Raw genomic sequence first — 16,411 nt, 5'->3', positions numbered from 1 at the left:
TAGACTACCTCTCCTTTAAAAGAGGATAAAGAGTAGCCGCCTTAGAAGCCTAATATATTATCTCTTAGCGAGGAAGTCGAAAATAGTATTATTAATAGTAAGTAGTACGAATTAGTTACTACGGTAAACTAGAAACTAAACGCTATAAAGGCGACCGATCTAGTCTATACTTAGGTTCGAAAGTTACTACGCGAGCTTTAGAGCCTTATTAGGATATAGGAGGACTATAAGGATTAACTAATAGTATTTAAGGAGTACTAGGCGGAGAAAGTAGCGGAGGCGTAGAAGAAAGCTTATATATTACTATTACCGCTAGATAGTCCTCTACTATCTCTATTACTATCTCTACCTTCCCTATCCCTAGATATAATAAATAGCGATCTACTACTTCCTCTATCTCTAAGCCTACGGCTAGCTATAATTAACGATAATCTACTACGTAATCCTTCGCCGTCTCTAAGTATTAACGATAATCTACTACGTAATCCTTCGCCGTCTTTAAGTAATAGCGAACTTACTAATCGCTTAGATATACTATCTACTCCTCTACCTACTCTCTTATCTAGACCCTTAGAGCCGACCGCTTAAGAGATCGCTACTACTATTTCGAATACTAGAGGTCTACGTAACAAGTTTATTATTATAAACCTACCTAGTTCGCTACCTATACCTAATAGTACCCAGGCGGCTAGCGAGATAGCGTTTATAGCTACTATAGGGCACTTTAGGGTTAGGGTTAGGCGTATAGCGGGCGTATAGTAGGGCGCCGGCGTCGGGCTAATTAGCTATAACTAGCGATATAGTAAGGGCCGCGGGCTAATTAGCTATAACTAGCGATAGGAACGCTCGCCCTCGCGCGCGACGTCGACGAGCCCTATTTACTATTTATCGCCTCCCTTATAGAACTATTCTCTATTTATTCGATATTATAATATCGAAGGTATAAAAGAATATATTCTCGCGCCTGCTCGTAGGCCGCCTACGTATATTACGAGCTAAATAAGAAGGCGGTCGCATTCTAAGTCGTATCTCGAATACGCCTACGTCGGGCTAATTAGCTATAACTAGCGATACGGTAAGGGCCGCGGGCTAATTAGCTATAACTAGCGATAGGAACGCTCGCCCTCGCGCGCGACGTCGACGAGCTCTATTTACTATTTATCGCCTCCCTTATAGAACTATTCTCTATTTATTCGATATTATAATATCGAAGGTATAAAAGAATATATTCTCGCGCCTACTCGTAGGCCGCCTATATATATTACGAGCTAAATAAGAAGGCGGTCGTATTCTTAGTCGTATCTCGACTACGCCCGCGTCGGGCTAATTAGCTATAACTAGCGATACGGTAAGGGCCGCGGGCTAATTAGCTATAACTAGCGATAGGAACGCTCGCCCTCGCGCGTAACATCGACGAGCCCTATTTACTATTTATCGCCTCCCTTATAGAACTATTCTCTTAGAGCACTCTCTACGAGCTATACTACGAAGATACCCTCCGCGGCCTTCGCGAAGTAGTCTTAATAACTCGCTACACTCTATATACCGCTAAGGACGTATTTAATAGCAAAGTCGGTATCTATACTAAGGTTAGTCTCGCCTTTACCCCTTTAACGCGCCGCCCGTTATATACTAACCTAAGTAGGTTTATATCTACGGCGCGACTTTGTCTATAAGTAGCTTCGCCGTCCGCGTTACTTTTAGTCTCCTCCGTACTAGTAAGAAAGTTCTATAGGAACCGCGAAGATACCCTCCGTAGCCTTCGCGAAGTAGTCCTAATAACTCGCTATACTCTATATACCGCTAAGGACGTATTTAATAGCAAAGTCGGTATCTATACGAAGGTTAGTCTCGCCTTTACCCCTTTAACGCGCCGCCCGTTATATACTAACCTAAGTAGGTTTATATCTACGGCGCGACTTTATCTATATATAGCTTCGCCGTCCGCGTTACTTTTAGTCTCCTCCGTACTAGTAAGAAAGTTCTATAGGAATAGTTAAAGCGCCTTATCGCCGGCAGCTTAGTTGTTCTTATACTAATAAATAACAAGTTCGTATCTCGCGCTATTGTCGCTACTATTGCCGCTCGACTACTAGAGGGACTTTAGTAGAATCTACCTAAGCCTAATCTCGCCTTTGCCTATTCCGAAGAGTTAGAGCTAGATCCTACTATAGAATATCTTATAGTAGAGGACCGTAGCGGACTTTTCGAAGCTAATCGGCATACCTTGCTTAGCCTTTAGCGTATAATGCGCGAGGGTTTCCCCTTATTAGAGTACCTCGTTAGTATATAGCCTTATATTTCGGCGCCTAAGTATATTAAAGTATAGCTAAAGCGAGATCTAAGCTCTATCCTAGTTAATAACTCTAACGAGAGCTTCGAGAATATTAATATAGTTAAGTACTAGCCTCCTAAGCCTAATAGTACTCTAGACGCCTCCTAACTAGAAGCGCTCCGTCGTATTCTAACGGCGCGTCTTGCTATTATTTAAGGCCTACCCGGTACTAGTAAGACCTATGTCTCTATATAAGCTATTAAAGTAATACTCGAGAACTAGAACAAGGGAGATCTACTAATAATTATCGCTTATTAGACTAACTACGCTATCGACTAGTTTTTACGTTATATCGCTATATTCGAGGAAGAATTTATACATCTCGGTAGTCGTAGTAAGGACAAGGATATCGTTAAGCCGCTTCGTTAGGATACGACGAAGCGCTTCTAGTTAGTAAGCCGCTTCGTTAGGATACGACGAAGCGCTTCTAGTTAGTAAGCCGCTTCGCTAGGATACGACGAAGCGCTTAAGAAACATTAAAGTAAGAAGGCGTTCGTATTCTAAGTCGTATCTCGACCGCGCCCGCGTCTAGCTAATTAGCTATAACTAGCGATACGGCCCTCGCTCCGTTAGAACGCGACAGAGCGCTTCTAGTTAAGAAACATACGAGGTACGTATTCCCCTATCCCTTATCCTCCGGTTCCGTAAGTAGGGATTTACCTATCTTCTTAGCTATACTTTTAGTCTTATATTAAGTATACGAGGTACCCTTTCCCGAAATCTAGCTAACCCGTCTACCCGATATTAATTAAATATTATTAGAACCTAGCTAACTATCTAATTAAATAGCCTTCCTTCGCTATTACGGAAGGCTACTACGAACCTTATCCCGTATCTCGTATTACTCCGCCTATCGCCTAGCAAGGACTTTTACCTTTAATAATAGACCTACCTATAATACTCTTTAGGTTTACTTATTCTACGGTCCGATAGAGGAACAACTTAAAACTTTTAGTACGTACCTAAAACGCCTAGTTTTAGGTACGTACCTAAAGTTTTAAGTTGTTTACAGTATCCTTTAATTGCTAGACTTTAGGTTTTATAACGTCTACGAGAAGGCCGTAGGTAGTATACGAACCTGCTTATACGTACTACTTTATACGCAAAATATACTACGCTACTATTCCTTGCTCTCTTATACATAAAATATATCGCTAGAAAGGGGTAGCCCTTTCTAGTATTAGTAGTTTCCGCGAGATAGAACTACTACCTCCTCGAATTCTATACTTATTAGCGCGGCTTATATATAAGCTTTGCCCTCCGCTATTAACGGAATTAATACGATACCGCCTAAAGGATAGCGTAAGCTACTCGGTACTAAAGAGGAAGAGCGGAAGAAGAAGGCCGAACGTACCGCGAGGAAGTTAGCGAGTACGGCTCTATAACGAGCCTAGAAGAAAGTATAGCAAGCCGAGTAAGACCTAGGCATAGCATCTTCTTCGTCTACGCTACTACTATATCTAGCCGCTATATCGTCTACTTCTTCGGCTACCTAACCTATCCCCTATATTAACCCTCTACTTTATAGCTAAATAGGCATAGTAGGTAGTTAAATACTCTAGAGTTAGTACTATTCGGCTAGTTAGGGACGGCTACTTCTCCTAGTACTACGACTACTACCGCTCTCTTTATAGACAGCGCCGCGTATAAATACTAGAGATAGGCTATAGCTCCTCGCTACCTATATTAACTAGCTCGAGATCGACGATATTATCGCGGTAGTCGATTAATTCGCTAGAGCTAACGCCGCTAGCTCTACTCTAAGGGATAGTACTTCTACGTCGCTCGTTTAATAATCGATCGTATAGGCTATCCCTACCTACGACTAGCCTCGGTTAGCTATTTAGCGGGCTCCTCTACGTCCCCTTCTTCCTAAAATAGATAGTACTTAACTAGTATACCTATCTAATACTCTCCCTTCGTATATAGGTCCTCTTACCCTATATAGAATAGTTTACCGCCCCGCTCTAATAGCTACTAGATCCCCTTCGTCCGCTATAGTATAATCCCTACTAGCGCTAGCTTCTATACTAGCGATATCTCCCGCGCTAGCTTCTATACTAGCGATACCTCCCGTACTAGCTTCTATACTAGCGATACCTCCCTAGCTAGCTTCTATACTAGCGATACCTCCCGTACTAGCTTCTATACTAGCGATACCTCCCTAGCTAGCTTCTATACTAGCGACACCTCCCTAGCTAGCTTCTATACTAGCGATACCTCCCGCGCTAGCTTCTATACTAGCGACGCCTTCCTAGCTAGCTTCTATACTAGCGACGCCTTCCTCGCTAGCTTCTATACTAGCGACGCCGCCTAAGCCTAACTCCTAAGGAAGCGTAGCTTATTCTTCCCTATTACTAGCTTCGAAGTCTGCTACTTAACCTGCTTCGCCGACTCCTCGAAGAAGTCTCTCCTTCCCTCCTATTCTAGAGAGCCTCTTATTACCTACGACGCTGCCTAAGCTAGACTCCTAAGTAAGCGTAGCTTATTCTCCTCTATTACTAGCTTCGAAGTCTGCTACTTAACTTGCTTCGCCGACTTCTCGAAGAAGTCTCTCCTTTCCTCCTATTCTAGAGAGCCCCTTATTACCTACTTTAAGAGATAGGACGAATTAACTACTAGCCTCGGTATAGCGTAGTCGACCGATCGTAAGCGCGAGTATATCTAAGTCTAATTCTAGAGATAGCATTCCTAGCCCTAGCTTAAGGCGAAGCCCGTCTAGATTAAGAGATAGTATTACTAGGTCTAATTTAAGAGAGAGCTTATAAAGGCCTCGTCCTAGAGCTTAGCTATCGTAGCTATAACGCGGGCTCCTACTACGTATCCGGCTAAATCCTAGAGAGCGTAACCTACGCCCTATCTTACTAGAACCCCTACTACCGCTACGATCTATACTACTATAAGGTCGGTAGGGTCGAGACGATAATAGCGATATTACGCTTAAAAGCTCGCAAGTACCTTCGGTAACTAGTAGTTTAATCTAATCGGATTTAAGTAGTCCTTTAAGTAGCGACGCTAGGATTAATTCCGACGAGGAACTAAATAACCTATCTATTATATCGACCCCTTATAGTTAGATAGTACTTTACTAAGCGCTCGCCGTAGATAGTTGCTCTTATAAGTATTCCTAAGACTAGGATACGGACGCGGAAGAAGAGGAGCCGATACTACCTAAAGTTATACTCGTAGAATTTGTTACTAAGGGCACTACCGCTACCTTCGCCTAAAGTTAACTTTACTAGCTCCTAGATATACTTACGTACGTCGTAGAGTATAGTAAGCTCCCGACGTATATATACGAGTAGCTCTAAGGCGTCGACTAGCGTAGACTCCTCGCCGGGTAGGTTAACGGGATACCTTCTATAGTCCTATTACTCGAGAAGTCGTGCCTTATATCTGCTAATTAGCTATTTTATATTACTCGATACTAGGATATTAACGCACTTCTCCTCCCTATAACCTTACTTGCGACCTATAGAGCCGGTATTTAGTTATTCTATATACCTCGCTTTATAAAGACTATTACTTACGAGTAGTATATACTAGTAGGCTACTCTCCGATACGACCCGAACGCTATAAGTATATACGGATCGCGACTAGACTCGATACTTCTAGATTTGATACGTACCTCTTCTTCCCTAACCTTCTACTCCCTAAAGCGAATCGAAATCGGAAGATCGACCGGTAACGTCGCTATTATATAAACAAGCGTAAATAGGCTTACTTTGTTAATACTATCCTTATTCCTACGCTTCGCGATACTTATCCTTCTCGAGTGCTCGTATATTATCCCCTATCCTTCTAGTAAGTATATAATCGCGTATACGCTCGATAGAAATAAGGCGTAGAAGGTAATAATCGTAATGTTAGTAAAATCTCTTACGATATTATAGATCCGCTACTAGCAAATTAAGACCCTATAGTCGACGTAGCTATACTACGACTATATTGTTTATAGTAGGGCATCGAACGTTAGTTACGTCGAGACTTAGATATATATTAGCGGCGTATAGAACTAGTTGTTATATAGTATAGGACTAAAATCCGTCTAGAGATATAGACTCCCCTAGAGCTTAAAGAACTCCTCGATTAGTCCCTTGAGCGCTAGTTTAACCCTATATATCGTAATATAGACTGCGCTTAGTTCGACCTCGCGTAGGAAGACATCCCTACTAAACTAGTAGTCGAAGACGTAGTAGTATCTCCGCTTATCGCCCTTTACCGGATAGCCTATAGTATTACGAAAACTAGCGGCCTTAATATCGAGTATCCTTAAGTATACTAGTAGTTCGGTATATAAGAGGCTTATAGTATCCGAGGCAAACTACTCCGTAAGTCCGTAGAGCGGCTTAGTAGTATCGGCTTCTTCTAAGGATATAATATATCGAAGGATCTCTTCGCGTCTATTAACTAAACGGTAGAACCTATTTTTAGTTAGTTAATACTACCGCTTCTTATATTCTCTTAGTCTACTATCGACTAGGTAGCCGCCGTTACTTCTCTTATTACCTAAGATACTACATTTCGCCGAGCTCGTATCTTAGACGCCTTTAAAGCAGAAATTATATAGGCGTATAATACGCTAGATAGCTACGCCTCGAGTACTGTTCCCTTTAGCGTACGAGGAGAGGTTCGTACTTACTAGGACCTACTCTATTAGCCTAATCTACCTATAACTCGCCTAAGCCTAACCGAGGGAGTAGATAGGCGTCGTACTTACTAGCCTTTCTTTATACTCGAGAGTAAGCACGTCGTCGACTTTATACGTTTATAGTTAAACCGCTAGCTCTTTGCAATATATATAGTCCTTTCGTAAAGGTCCGTTAACGTAGGCGTAAATACCGCCTAACTCGATCGTATAATCCGCGCCGTTAAAGAAGCCTCTACGTCGGCAATACTTAATATACTGTTCGACTTACTAACTACGACCTATAATAGTAGTTCCTTTAGTATAAAGTATAGACTCTCTCGTAATCGTTACGACCGGTTAGGCGCGGGCGATAGAGAGTAGGAAGGAAGTCGTCGGAGTTTAAATATTATAGTAAGCCTCTATACTATATACGCCGCCTAGCTCCTAGCCGATCTCTTTAACTAGATTTAACTACGCTTTTATACTACCGCGCTCTAGTAGACCGCCTATGCTACCGACTTCCTCCGTAGCTAGCTCTAAGCTACCGGTTCGGGAAGGCTAGAGCAAGCTTTCTATAGCTATATAAAGGAGACAATCGACTAACTCGTTACCGCCTACTAAACGTATCGAGTAGCGTATAGGGAGCGTAAGGATAACGATTCGGAAGAGGATAACAACTCGGATTAGTATATAGGTATCGTTAAATAGGCGCTTTAGCGATTAAGCTAGGTATATAGATACCGCTATACTAGCTATATACTCCGTATACTCTTAAAGCCCGATAAGCGTCTAGGGGATTAGATATAGTTACGCTGCTTCTTCTTAGAGGAAGTTACCGATAAAGAGAGAGCTAGTTTTTATAGCTTTTCGTACGATTTTATATATCGGATAACGGGCGGAAGACCTAATATTATCGTTGCCCGGGGCGGTAGTAGTAACGCTATAGAAGGCGGCTTTACCTTATTTACCGCTATCTAGCAAACCCGCCTTTAGCTACTTTTTAACTAGAACGACGGTTTTCGCCGCGATAGCTAGGAACGCCGACTATAGCGTAGGTAGGCGAGGTACTATTTCGATATACTCGCCTTACTTAGTCGGGATTACCTAAATATTATATAATAGTTTAAGCGTAGTATAGGGCGTTATATAATAAATTAGATACGCATCCTCCTAGTATACGATAAAAGCAAAATCTATTAAGCCGTTCGATAGAAGAAAATACCCGGTACTACTAGTTAATACTAGGTAAAGTAGGTAGCCGCTATCCTAGTTAGCGCGAGTAACCTTATCTAGAATAGCACTATCCTATAGCATTAGTCGCTCGTTAGTACCGTAAACAAGAAGAACTAACTTTATATAATATACCGCTATACTCCTAATCTACTCCGTAATTAAGGATAGTAGAGGATTAGCGAAGATCTTATTAACTACTTTATAGCGATGCGACAGATTTAGCGACTAAGAGGGCTAGATAATAGTAACTCTACGTCTGCCGACGACGACGATAACGACGAGTAGATTCCGTCGCGAAATAGTAAGGCAAGGCTAGCCGAATACTAGGCATAGCTACCGCTTAATACGGCTACTAGATAGTGCCGACAATAGCAAAAACTTCGAGCGTACGCCTAAAACCGTAGTTATATAATAAGTGTATACAAATAAAGAAACTTTAGGTACGTACCTATTTAATATGTAGAATAGGTATATACCTAAAGTTCCTTTATTTGCGTATAGTCTCTATAATATTTAATCGTATAGTTAAATAAGTAGATATAGGCCGGTTAACTAAGTAGATAGCGCTTAAATAAGATTAAATAGCGAGCGACTAGCGTAGCACTAAATAAATAGATAGCCTATTATATATAATAGCGTATAATCTAGGTTTATTACTTTGTCGACTTTGCTAGACTAGCGTCGAGAATAGTAGGATTCTATTATACTATTATTGTTCTATATGCTTAGAATAACAAAATTGCTATATAGTACTAACCTCTCTTTATTCGGAAGCTATACTATACTATTAGAGATAGAGCCTCGTAGTATAGGTAGAAATCTCGACCTATAAAGTCGGAAATTAGCATCTCGGAAGAGGCGTTCTCTACTACTATATATAGCGATCTATATTTACTCGGAGCTATAGAACACCGCTAGATATTCTATTACACTGTCTACTTAATATATAGATTACTATAGCTCTTAACCCTTATATATACTATAGGGTTATCGAGGACGACAACGAGGTAGACTAACTTTACTTAATAGGCCCTAAATTCTTTATATAGTTAACTACTTAAGTAACGAAATTATTACGTAGTTATATAAGCTAGAAGGACTATAATTAATTAAATAAAGACGTTGTTACTTATTTATATACTTATATAATTATTTATATAATTTAATATTGCGGAGACTGTTTCTATAATCGTAGTATTATACACCTAATCTAAGAACATTACCTTTAAGTAGCGTCGGGTTCTCTTCCTCTATCGATACTTTACGTAGAGTAGCCGTACCCTCTTCTATTACTAGTAGCTCGCGTTCCTTCGCTATACTTAGTCGCTATAGTACGACGAGCGTAATATCGTTATCGTACGCCTCCTCCCTCTCTAGAAGTTCGATTAGAGTTATATCTACTATATCGTTCGCTAGGTAGGCGATGCTATAGCGCTACTAATATATAATCGTTCCTAAGACTTTAACGTTACCTTTAAGGTTAAATGCCCCGATTCCGATCTCGTACTCTATCTCGCTATATAGTAGTTTAAGGTTATAGCGAAGCGCCTTAATATCCGCTATCGTAACGTTAAAGTCCGGTAGATAGTAATAAACTAAGAAGCGATACTATATCGATAGCTAAGTTTTCTTATCGAGTCTATACCGAGTATAACGCTTAAGGCTAAATACACCTTTATTCTTATTACCTAAATCGGTAATAATCTAATATAAACACTAGTGCTTCCTATAATCCGGCGACCGTAGCTACGCCGCGCGAGAAACTAGAACATTATATATAAAACCGCCGTATACGAGTACGACCGATATTAAGTAAAATCTAGTATATACCGCTAATCTATCCGTACTTTGCTATATGTCTTTTAACTACCGCCGATCCTTATCTCGTACATCCTAGAGTCTAGAACGTAAAGTCTATATAAACCGGAAATATACGAGGGCGACGTCGTAGAGTCGTAGAGGTACTAACGCTAAGCTACGATACCCGAAGAATGCATTATAATAACTTAAGTAGAGGTTATCTACTAGGTACTTAACGAATAGCAATTAGTCGTATATAGATCGCGACTACTGCCTTAGTATACTCTCCGAGCTTAAGTTAATATATTCGTCGAGCCTTCTTTAACTATATTCTCTATCGTATAGGTAAAGGTTATTCCCGAGACTATATAGCGGTCTAAATGCGGCTAACAATTGTACTATCGTACTAGGCCTACTATTATTATAGCTACTCGTATTAATTAAGACCTTATAAGACGTCTCCTATAGTATATTCTTAGGCGTCGGTACTAGCCGCTAAGGATAATAAGGTAGTAAGCAACTACCCTATATAATCGAGAGTATACGGATATATATCGTTAAACTCCGTACCGGCAATAACGAGAAGTAGCGTTTACGCTTCTTAATAGGCAAAGGAGAATCCGACTTCGTCTTAATTACGACCTCGCTAAACCGGAGACTAGGCCGTATACTCGCTATTACTATCCGAACCGCTTCGTCGCCGTAGTTAGTAAGTATAGGTATATATAATAAGGGTCGCAATTCGGGACTACCGTTAATATAGAGAGCGACTAGGACCGCCGTATATATCTAATCCTACGCGATAGTTCGAGTCTAACTATCGATACCGAACCCCGCCGGCTAGCGCTTATATTGTATCTACTGCTCCCTATCTATACTATAGTTATAAGCAACCTAGACTTTATAGTCTCTATACCTAACGTTTACTAGGTAGCGTAGGATTTGATCCTTTAGCTCGATCGACAGTTCGGAGAATAATATCCTCGCCTTAATTAGATAGTAGTATAAGGTTGTTATAGTAAGCAGTAATAATAAGCGTTTAATAGAACTTTAGGTACGTACCTAAAATTTCCTTACGTTATACCTTATATAACCTTATATAACCTTATAGGCTATTACCTAATACTAGTACGGGTAAGCGTTAAAAGCAAACATCGCTATTAGACGTAAGATATACCGCTAGCGGCAAATACGTAGTCCGTACGCAATACAACTTTTCTTCTTTTACAAACCTGCTCCCTCTTCTTAACTTAAACATTAATATTAACCTTCCGTAGCACTTACTATTACTAGTACTAGAATAGGTATATACCTAAAGTTTCTTTAAAAACACTAATAGTTAAACTATTTTCGAAAGAAATATATTACTATAATTGCGAAAAAACTATAGCTATAAGTTCCCTACTTATCCCTAGCGCGCGTAAGCGTAAATTAGGCACTAGTCCGCTAAGCGACCCGCCCTAAACCCCGACGTCTACTACTAAGAAGCAGTATACCCTACTACTTAGCCTCGGCGATCCTTCCCCGAAAGAGTCGCTAGCAAAGAAGGCTAAGACCGCTAACACGCCTAAGAAGTTAACTAAAGCTAAGTAGGATAAGACTATCGGTATAGAGATAGACTAAGATAAGCTTAACCTAGCCGAGTAGAGGTTTAAGGAAGGTCGCGTTAATAGCTTTAAGGCTATTATAGATAAGACCCGCGGCGTAGTAACGGCCCTATCCTATAGTTAAGGTATCTATATAGCCGCCTACTCCTCTAGATCTATTAAGAACGAGACTACTATAGGAGCTATAGAGATCCTAGTCGGCGACTAGTTCGTACGTATAATAGCGAAGCTCGAGCTAGCGTTTAAGTATTTCTACTTATATCGCGTCGTAAGTATAATAGGCCTAAGTATACCCCCTTTTTTTTATTCTTTTTTTCCTTTACTATTATATCGATTCTACTTAAAAGATAAAACTTTAGGTATATACCTATTCTGCGCGTTAAATAGGTACGTATCTAAAGTTTCCTTAAAATACTACGATTTAGGTATACGCCTTAAGTTAACTCTAAAGATAAAACTTTAGGTATATACCTATTCTACGTATTAAATAGGTACGTACCTAAAGTTTCTTCGAAGGTTTATAATTTAGGTATATGCCTAAAGTTTCTATATTCTCAATTCTCCTCTTTAGAATAGTACTAAGTTATTATAGCGAACATTTAGTAAATACGAGAGCGCGTCGGCTAAGTACGCTAGACCCCTAGCGGGCATTCGCCGTAAGGCTAGACCGACTAAGCGTAAGGGTAAATAGCCCGTTTTATTAGAATACGTTAGCGATAGCGAAGACGCCTAAGGTTTAGACGATATAGTAGAGTAAGACCCTAATAACGACGTCGATAAGATAGATATCGACGAGAAAGATAGCGGTAACTAGTAAAGCTACCGACTCTAGCTTACGCCGAATAAGATCCTTAGGACTATCTCTAGCTTTACTAAAGGCTAGATTAAGGTTAAGAGTATAATCGCGGAGGACGACGACGTCGTAGATCGCGCCCTTTCCGGCCCGCGCTATCCCGATACCGTTAAGGGCAACCTAAAGCGTATAGCCTTTATCTATATCTGCGCTATATAGAAGATAAAGGTTATTCTAAACTCCCTCGATCCTATAATCGATCGGCTAGATCTAGCGTATATTCCTACGTTCTTCGTAGGCACTCCTACTACGCTTTATAGACCTACTCTCTAGCTAGTCTACCTAGTCTTAGAGCTAGATATTTACGGAGAAGACCTCTATCGAGGACTACTACTCTTATACCTATATAATAAGATAAAGAATAAGAATAATAATAATAACGCGGTTAACCTATTACTCGAGCCGATAAAGATCTCCCGCGTCGCTACTACTACTATCCCGGTCTATATTAACCCGAAAGCTAGCCGAGTAAATACTAAGGAGTAGGACGAGCGTATAGGTAATATTATAGAGCAGTTGCTAGACCTCGCTAAGAAGGGTCTCTACGATAGATCTACTACTACGGAGATACGGCGTATATAAGCTAATACCGACCCGGATACTACGCTTAAGACCTTCGACATTTTGTCTAAGCGCGGCAATATAAATCTAGGGACTAGCCTACGCCTAAATAACTTTACTAATAACGAGGCGCGCATTACCTATATTAACAATATTATTAATACTACCGGTAGCGTACGTCTATATCTATAGCTATTTAGCGATCCTACTAAGATCGAGCGCCTAGGGTTTAATACCGTAATACCTAAGGTTAACGTAAGCGACGTATAAGCCTTTTAATAGCGGTACGCCGAAGACACTAATAATAAGCGTACTAGCGCCTATAACACTAATAGTACCCTAGTTATCGATAGTAAGATATTTACGCTTATTAACTCCGCTATAAACTAGAAGAGCGCTAAGGTACCTACGTTCGAGGACGCCTACGCTACGCTCGGCGTTATACCCGAAACGTTAAGCGTACTAGACGGCTTTACTAAGTTAGGATTTAAGGCTATATACTACGGGCTAAGCTTATAGCCTTAGTAGGTGTCTAGTACTACGTACCTTAAGCGTATAATACTCTCTCCCGCTCGGTTCGCTATTATAGGCGACGACGTTAGCCTCGGTAAGACTATTTAAGTCCTCGTAACAATCTACGAAATAGCGAAAGAGACTACCCGCTAGATTAAGGTCTACGATAGTAAGTTTTCCCTACGATTTATTATAAAACTTTAGGTACGTACCTATTCTTACGAGATTTAGGTATATACCTAAAGTTTTATTATTTCCGATCGTTATAATCTTTAGGTATATACCTAAAGTTCCTTCCTACTAACGAAACTTTTACTAACTTCTTATATATAGATAAGGTCCGTACCCGTATAAGCGTCGTAATAAACATAGCTACTACGAAGTACCTAGAAGCCTATCGCGACTAGTTTCCCTCTAACTAAGCGCCTAAGAAGCGAGATATTATCGAGAAGATATAAGCAAGCGACGAGGCATTTAATCGTAAAGCATCTATACGCTTAGCTATATCGACTCTTAGTCTATGTCCTAAGTACCGCCTACTAATTATCGTCTACCTACCGAATAGTCTTATAGCTTAGCTTACTAATACCGGTATATACTTCTACGATCTAGATAGTAACTGTTCTAAGTATATCTATATATATACGTTCTGTTTACTCGGCATTAAAAAGAATTAGCGAGATAATTAGTTTGCTAAGTCTATACCTATCCCTACGAACCTCGAGGCTCTAAAGAGTTAGTTAGCCTCTTAGAGCGGCGATAATAAACAAATATCGCGAAATCTAGTACTTACTACCTACTAAGCACTACCTAGACAGATCCTCGAGGTCGGATAGACCGTTAGGGTCTCTAAGAAGCGCACTATAGCTTATAACGAAGATAATAAGGACGCCGACGGCTAAGTAGGCAATATCTTAGACGACGAGGATAGAGGCACTACGCTTGCTAACCTCTAGTAGGCGGAGCTTATAATATTAAACGTCCTACTTATTCTAGAAGACTCGTTCTCTCTTATCGCGGCCGACGAGGGTTATACGGTAGGCAACCCTAAGGCAAACTAGACCGACGTACTATATAAGTTACGTCCGTAGAATAGTATAGCTATTATCTCGGCTACGGTTATTCGTAACTACGTATATAATATAGTATCGATTGTCTGCTTTAGTTAGCGCTAAGTTAAGAACCTCTTAGATTTAGGTTCTAGTATTAAGAAGAATAGCCTAGACGTCGAGGAATATAGACGTCTATTTTATAAGTTCGAGATACTCTACGACCGTAACTAGAGCAAGATTCTAGATACCCTATATAGGCTTACGGGCTACCCGAATCTCCTACTTAACCGGTACTACTTAGCCGCGCTCTATCCTAAAGCGATCTATAAGGCGATAGATAGTACGGCTAATATCGGCTTCGTAATACTACTACTTCTAAGTCTAGTCTAAATCCGCCGTATTAAGAGCTAAATACTTATAGCGAATAGCGTCGACTATCGTATCGGCGCCGATATCCTACCTATATACTTCTATAATATCGAGATTTATATAGACGATACTAGCTATACGATCTATAATATAGCCTATAGGTAGTTTACTAATATAGTAGAGACTAAGCGTCTCTATACTATAGACGAAGACGATAAGACCGGTTACGCTACTAGCTTACGCCGTTAGCTTATACTAACCTCTAATAACCCTATTAGCTCGGTTATACTAAAACGCCGCTTAGATACGAGTGCTAAGCTTATTAACTTACTATAAGTTTTCTAAAACTTTAGGTATATACCTTTTTTAGCTACGATTTAGATATATACCTAAAGTTTCTATAATTTAGATATTGCTAACCTTTTATTATAGGACTAATAGCTCTATCGACCCTTTTATATATATTTATATATTACTTAAGGGTAACCTCTAGACGCTACCGCCCTCCGATCGATTTAGCTACTTTAACTTCCTTTACTATCTATCGCCGAAGTATTATACCTTCCTAGAGATCTTCCGTAACGTCGTACTTATCTAGTTACTAAAACTTATAGTCTAGGCCTACGAACCTATCTCTCTCTTAATTATCGAGGCTATATACGGCCTACTCTAGATCGAATATATTATAATCCGCGCTAGTATTAGCAATCGTAGCCGCGTCTTAGCCGAGCGCGCTTTCCTAAACGACCCTAACGTTCGCGTTATAATTATATCGTCGCGTATAGGCGCCGAGTCCGCTAACTACTAGAAGGTAGCTCGCTATATAGTTATACTCGACGCCGTCTCGTTCCGTATTAAGCTTTAAGCTAGCGGTTAACTTTACCGTATAGGCTAAGAATACCTAGTAACAGTCTATATCTTAAATATTAACGAAACTATCGATTAGGCCTTATAGTACAAATACGAAGTACGGTTCCTTAAGTAGATTCGCTCTACTTATACCCTTAGCCTAGAAGATATAGAGGTTATTATACGAGACTATCTATTCTAAAACAATAATACTAAATAGCGCGAGAACGACGCTATAGAGGCGCTAACTAGTCTCGTTCGAGAGTCTATTAAGACGCGTATCTATACGGTTATAGCCGACGCCCTACTACGTACTATATATAGCGTACGCTCCCCTCGTACTAACGTCTCTTAGTACGACATTAAGGATCCTATAGCGAAGAACCTATTACCTAACGAGACGCTATACCGTTTAGTATATAGTAGCGCGGTTGCCCGTAAGGTTATCGGATAGGTCTAGGAGAAGAGTAACCTAGACAACTATCCTAATCTCGTTAACGAGGACCTAGACCCCGCCGAAGTAGATAAGCTTAACGTTAAGCTAGTCGCTAAGTACGTCGAGGACCGCTAGTATCTCTAGCGTAAGACTAGGCTCTTAGTTATCGACT

The sequence above is a fragment of the Pseudocercospora fijiensis genome, assembly GCF_000340215.1.
Source record: "Pseudocercospora fijiensis CIRAD86 unplaced genomic scaffold MYCFIscaffold_3, whole genome shotgun sequence".
Classification (NCBI taxonomy): Eukaryota; Fungi; Ascomycota; class Dothideomycetes; order Mycosphaerellales; family Mycosphaerellaceae; genus Pseudocercospora; species Pseudocercospora fijiensis.
This window is presented reverse-complemented; position numbering follows the sequence as displayed.